Here is a 6,004-nt window from a genome sequence, read left to right as displayed (position 1 = left end):
CTCTAATTCTACTTTCAGCTTCCATGAATTTGATTCAGTACTTCATATAAGTGGAATCATACATTATTTGTCCTTACAATATGTATCTGGCTTGTTCACTTTGTTCAACGTCTTAGTTTGATGCTGTTTTGTTTTTTTTTGGGGGGGGGTTATTTATTTTTGTTTTGTTTTGGCGTGCCATGGGGCTTGTGGCATCTTAGTTCCCTGACCAGGAATTGAGCCCAGGCCATTGACCTGGGCTGTGAAAGCTCTGAATCCTAACCACTAGGACTTTCCCAGGGAAGTTCCCCAAGTTTGATTAGTTTTGACAAATGTGTCATCTGCCAAAAACTTTTTTTAAAAACCCTTTTCCTCTCTCCAAAACTTCCCTTGTACTCCTTTGCGGATAATGTTCCATCCGCTACTCCATCCTCACTCCCCAAAGCCAGCCCTATGAAATCTCTAATCTGCTGTCACTGTAGATTTTTTGTTCTAGAATTTCATAGAAATGGACCTCAGTTCAGTTCAGTTCAGTTTCTCAGTCGTGTCCGACTCTTTGCGACCCCACGAATCACACCATGCCAGGCCTCCCTGTCCATCACCAACTCCCGGAGTTCACTCAGACTCACGTCCATCGAGTCAGTGATGCCATCCAGCCATCTCATCCTCTGTCGTCCCCTTCTCCTCCTGCCCCCAATCCCACCCAGCATCAGAGTCTTTTCCAATGAGTCAACTCTTCGCATGAGGTGGCCAAAGTACTGGAGTTTCAGCTTTAGCATCATTCCTTCCAAAGAAATCCCAGGACTGATCTCCTTCAGAATGGACTGGTTGGGTCTCCTTGCAGTCCAAGGGACTCTCAAGAGTCTTCTCCAACACCACAGTTCAAAAGCATCAATTCTTCAGTGCTCAGCTTTCTTCACAGTCCAACTCTCACATCCATACATGACCACTGGAAAAACCATAGCCTTGACTAGATGGACCTTTGTTGGCAAAGTAATGTCTCTGCTTTTCAATATGCTATCTAGGTTATACAATATGTATTCATTCATGTCTATCTTCTTTCATTTACCATAAATCTTTTGTTCCTTGCTTACCACTGAGTGATATTCCATTGTACAGATATATCACAATTTGTGTCTACACCAGTTGATAGGCATTGAGTTTTTTTCCAGTTTTAGGCTATTATGAATAAAGCTACTATGAACAATCATACACAAGTCTTGTGTGAACATGTTTTCATTTATTTCTGTAACTATTTAGAAGTGGTATTGCTGGGTTATAACAAGTATGAATTCTTCATGTATTCTGGTTTCAAGCCATTTGTCAAAAATATGTATTGAGAATATTCTCTATCAGAGAGAAAAGCTAGTGTTGTTTTGTTTGGTGTGATGGGAGGTGAAGGGAAGGCTCAGATTGGAGAGTGCTGCTCACTTTGGGGAAAGAAGGCAAGGTTGGATGTTGCTTCTCCTGACTCCAGAGTTACCAAAAGTCTCCAGCAGGGGACAGCAGAAACCAGAGGACAGATCCTGGTCCGGAGGCCAAAGACCATAGAGTGGCAGTATGTCTGAGGCCAGAGGGGCTTTGAAGGTCATTTGATGGATCACTTTCATGAGGCAAATGGGGAGACAGAGGGCTAGATAGAGAGGAAGAATGTGGGCTCCTCCCTCCTTCACCTGGCTCACTTGTGAGGTGACCCAAGGATGAAAGAGCAGATAACCAAGGAGGGTCTTGGAATGCAGGAATGGAAAAACCAGACCCTTATCATCCTTCCCTCCCCTGCTGCTGCTGCTGCTAAGTCACGTCAGTCGTGTCTGACTCTGTGCGACCTCACAGACGGCAGCCCACCAGGCTCCCCCGTCCCTGGGATTCTCCAGGCAAGACTACTGGAGTGGGGTGCCATTGCCTTCTCCATCCCTCCCCTATGTTGTAACTATTAATGGAACAATATAACCTGTCTCCTCTCCTACCCTATAGGAAGGAGGTATTTGCCTTACTCTCCCCCCACCCAGTACACGTGCCTCATCCAATCAGCAAATGACACGCAAGACCCCACTCCTTGTACCCTGGGTATAAAAGTGGATTAAGGATCCCCATTCAATGTCCGTTCTCCCTTGAGCTGGCCCGCTGTTCTAACAGCGTCTCCCACTCTAATAAACTTTATTTCCCTCTCATTCTGTCTCATGTCTGGAAAATTCTTTTCCAACATGCACCTGGACCCCGACAACTTGTTCTCATCTTTTCACGTTCAGCTCGACTGTCCTTTCTCTGGGAGCCTTTCCAGCTTCTCCCCATCTCACTCCTCTATATGAAAGCTTAACTTGCCTCTCTTTTGCTAAACTCTTAGTTCTTCAAGTACTGGGGCCAGGTTGATATCATCTTTGGGATCTCAGGGCCTGGTACAAAGTAAGTAAATACTCAATAAAATTTAGAGTGAATGGCTGCCACCCTGTGCAAAGATCTTCCAAGTCTCTGCACCAACTCTGCCTCCTGGGCCCAGCGAGAAGGATGGAAGTTCCCCTGTTGCCTCCCTGGAAGGTACAAGGGAGTCTAAGGTCCTCATTTACCCTTTTGTTCAACAGCACCGGTTTTGTGTTTTCCTGTTGTTGGGCTGCATCCCACAGGCCTGCAAGCCCTGTAATTTCCCAGCCTCAAGATCAAAGAAAGAGCCCAGAGTTATTGATAAAGACATCAGTGGTTTAACAGATGGGGGATCTTACACATCTGAAGCAAAGTCTTGGAGCCACTGGGGAGGTGGGGGTGGTTCCAGTTATAGAGGAATTGACGTCAGGTTGGTTCATGGGTTAGCAGGGTAGCCAGCAGAGGGGCTCCCCCTTTTGATAAACTACCGCAGTGAAGATAGTTCTGACCTAAAGATTAGAACAATCACTAGCTGGGGCCAGGAATGAATATGTAGCCGTTTACTGATTAGGCTCTATGATTAAGAGGGAAGATCAGTCATAGGAGCAGGGTGTAGGTGAAGCAGGGGATGTACAGAGAGCAAGAGAATAGCCAACTTGGGTGGCCTGATACTGGCGCCTAGTGCCCAGAATACAGAGGAAATGACATCGTGGTGATGTTGAAGGCAACTGCTAACTTTTATTAAACCCTACTGATTACTAGGCACACTTAGAAGACCTTTTCATTTAATAACTTATTAAGGGGAGAAAAGTTTCTCCCCTCAGAGAGCTCACATGCTAATCCAGGAGTTAATTATTCCTTCATTCATTCATGAAAAAAGATTTGGTGAGCACCTATTATGCACAGGCATAGGGTCTAGAGATATGAACAAGATAGGCAAAAACCTCTGCCTAAATATGAAAGGGAATAAAATGAAGCTTTCATCCCAGTAGTAATGCCAGCGAAGAGCTGAAAAACAAAATCCATAAAATCATGATGCATCAGAAGACAGTGTTATTACAAACAATAAAGTAAAACAAAACAGGAAGAGTGATGGGGAGCACTGGGGGTACAGTTTGTTTGGAAAGGTGGTCAGGAAAGTCCTCACTGAAAAGGCAGCCTCCAGGTGAAACCCTAAATGAGGTGAGGGAGGGAGCCACACAGCTTTCTGGGGTAAGGGCATTCCAGACAGGGGAAGAGCATGTGCAAAGGCCCTGGGGCCAGACTAGCTAGGGGACTGGAACCTAGTGAGTAGCAGGGAGCATGCTGGGAGTTGTTGAGGACAGAGGAACCTGGAGGTCAAATCTGCAGGGCCCTGTAGGTTGTAGTTAGGCTGTTGATTTGACAGAGGAAGGACATGATTCAACTCAGACTTTAAAAGAATGACTGTTGTGTTAAAAAAAGAAAATAGCCTCTGAGGGGCATGGTTGGAAGCAGGAAAACTGGGGAGGAGGCCCCGGCACTGATCCAGGGAGCCGTGTGATGGTATGGATGAGCAGAGGTGCCAAGGAGCGTGTGAGCTCAGGGCACAGCAGCAAGCGCTAACAGAGGGCATGGGTGCCTCTCTCCTCCAGGAGAGGGAGGGACTGGTGAAGCATTCCAGAGGCCTTAAAAGAGTTGGAAGGGCTGGAGAGGGCTCCCTGATCCAGCTTGGAAAGAGGGGCTGAGAGTTGACTCTGGGCTGGTCCCACGGTCACCTGGACATACAACTCACCTCAGGCCACTCCCTGTCTCAGCCACAGCCACACCAAAGTGCTCCAGGACACAGACAGGGAAGCAAGGGGCCTGCGGTTCTGCCCCAAACACAGCCCATGGTAGCGGAAGGGTCCCTGAGAGCCTCTCGGGAAAACCCGAAAGGAGAAAATACAGCAGGCTCTAGCTGCTGTCCCTGCCTCTCCAACCAGGCTCGTCGTAAACGGTTGGCAGCGATGCTGATGACAGCGGTTAGGACGACCCACTCTCATAGGGCGTGCGCCCGGCTGACCCTTTCCTTCTCCTTTCTGGATGTTAGTGGAGGGGAGGCTGAAATACAAGCTGTGGCACACACACCCCACCCATTGCCTGCCTTCTGGCCTGAACTTCCCTCCTTATTTCAGGCTCCCATGTTCCTCCCTGGGTAGTCTCTGACTTGAATCTGCCCGAAAGTCCCCACCCCTATACTCCTCCTCCCAGCCCTGCCTACGGCCTGCCCGCCAGGCTGCCTGGCACTCAAGCTCCGTCCCTCACTCCCTCCACTCTAGCTGTAATCACAGCTCAGCCCAGACCGCCCCGCCTCCTGTGAATAATTGGGGCTGATTTAGGGGCTATCAGGGGAGAGAGGGGGGGCTAATGGAGTTCGTGGGGGGCCGCCCTGGTGATGAGGGGAAGGTTGAGAGGCAATTAGCAGGGCTGACAGCCTCGGGAATCACCTAACGTGCACGCCTGCCCGCAATAAGGGCTAGTGGAGGGGTGGGGGCGGGGGCCTGCTCCACCCCCACATCCAGGGGTGGACTTGGACTTGAGAAGGGAGCCGGGCCCTCCATCAGCAGGAGGGTGGAGGACAGACAGCAGAAGGGACTTCCAGCAAAACAAGAGCAAGGGAGGTGGGGGCACTATGGGGAGGGAGGGAGGCTGATGGGATGAGCCAGGAGTTCCTGGTCCTCCATTGCCCCCCACTTCCCAACACACACACACACACACAGGGCCCAGGCTGAATCCTATCCGTCGCTGGGGACCAGCTCCTGATTAATACCAACATTAGCCCTGAACACTCTCCCCTCCTGGCCCCCCTGTCATTAATTACCTCCTCTCCCGGCCCAGCACAAGGGAAGCCAGCTCCTTCGGGGGAAAAAGAACAGAGTCTGACCCCTGCCCAAGAAGCCATTCCTGCCCGCTCCTCCCTGCTGCTGGAGGAAGAGAGGAGTCCGGAGGGAGGGACGTAAGGAAGGGAGGGAGACTGTGCCCCTCGTCCCCAGCACCCCCACAGCGTCCTCTCATCCTGGGAGTCTAGGCTTCGTCCCCACCTCTGCAGCTGGCCGGCCAGGAGCCGAAAGACCTCTGGCTGGAAGAGAGGCCCCGTGGACGAAGTGGACAGTCAGATCCCCGAGCTCCCTGCCCAGCTATATCCCTGGTGTTTCCAAGTCAGGAGCAAGACTCTGCACAGATGTGGGCAGAGAGCCCAGCTGACACAAGCTTTCACACAGGGACGGCCACATACAAACACAACCCCTGACACACTGGGGCCAAAGTCACACTGGGTGGGAAGGGGGCCACACACTCTGCTGGGGGACTGCCCACCACCACACCCAGCATCACACCAGGAGCGCTCAGTCAGCTGCGTGGAGAGGGGCATGTAACGTGTCCAGAACATTCGAGTGTCAACGGAGGAGGCTTTGCCTCAGATGAAAGTGTATGAGCCTCAGGAGAAGGGATGCCAGCCTTCTCCTCCCTCCCTCCCTCTCTCTCTCTTACACATGTACGCACACACACACACACACACACACACACACCTTAAAGCAAAGGGTAGTGAGCTGAAACCAAGCCCGCATCTACCCCAGCTGTCCAGCCCAGGGCACCAAACCTAACTCCCCTCTCAGCCCTTGCCCCCCAAACTGTGTCTTTGAGTGTCTTCCTTTGAGAAACCCCAGGC

The sequence above is a fragment of the Bos mutus genome, chromosome 3 (assembly GCF_027580195.1).
Source record: "Bos mutus isolate GX-2022 chromosome 3, NWIPB_WYAK_1.1, whole genome shotgun sequence".
Classification (NCBI taxonomy): Eukaryota; Metazoa; Chordata; class Mammalia; order Artiodactyla; family Bovidae; genus Bos; species Bos mutus.
The sequence above is the reverse complement of the archived record's forward strand: the minus strand, read 5'-3'. Positions refer to the sequence as shown.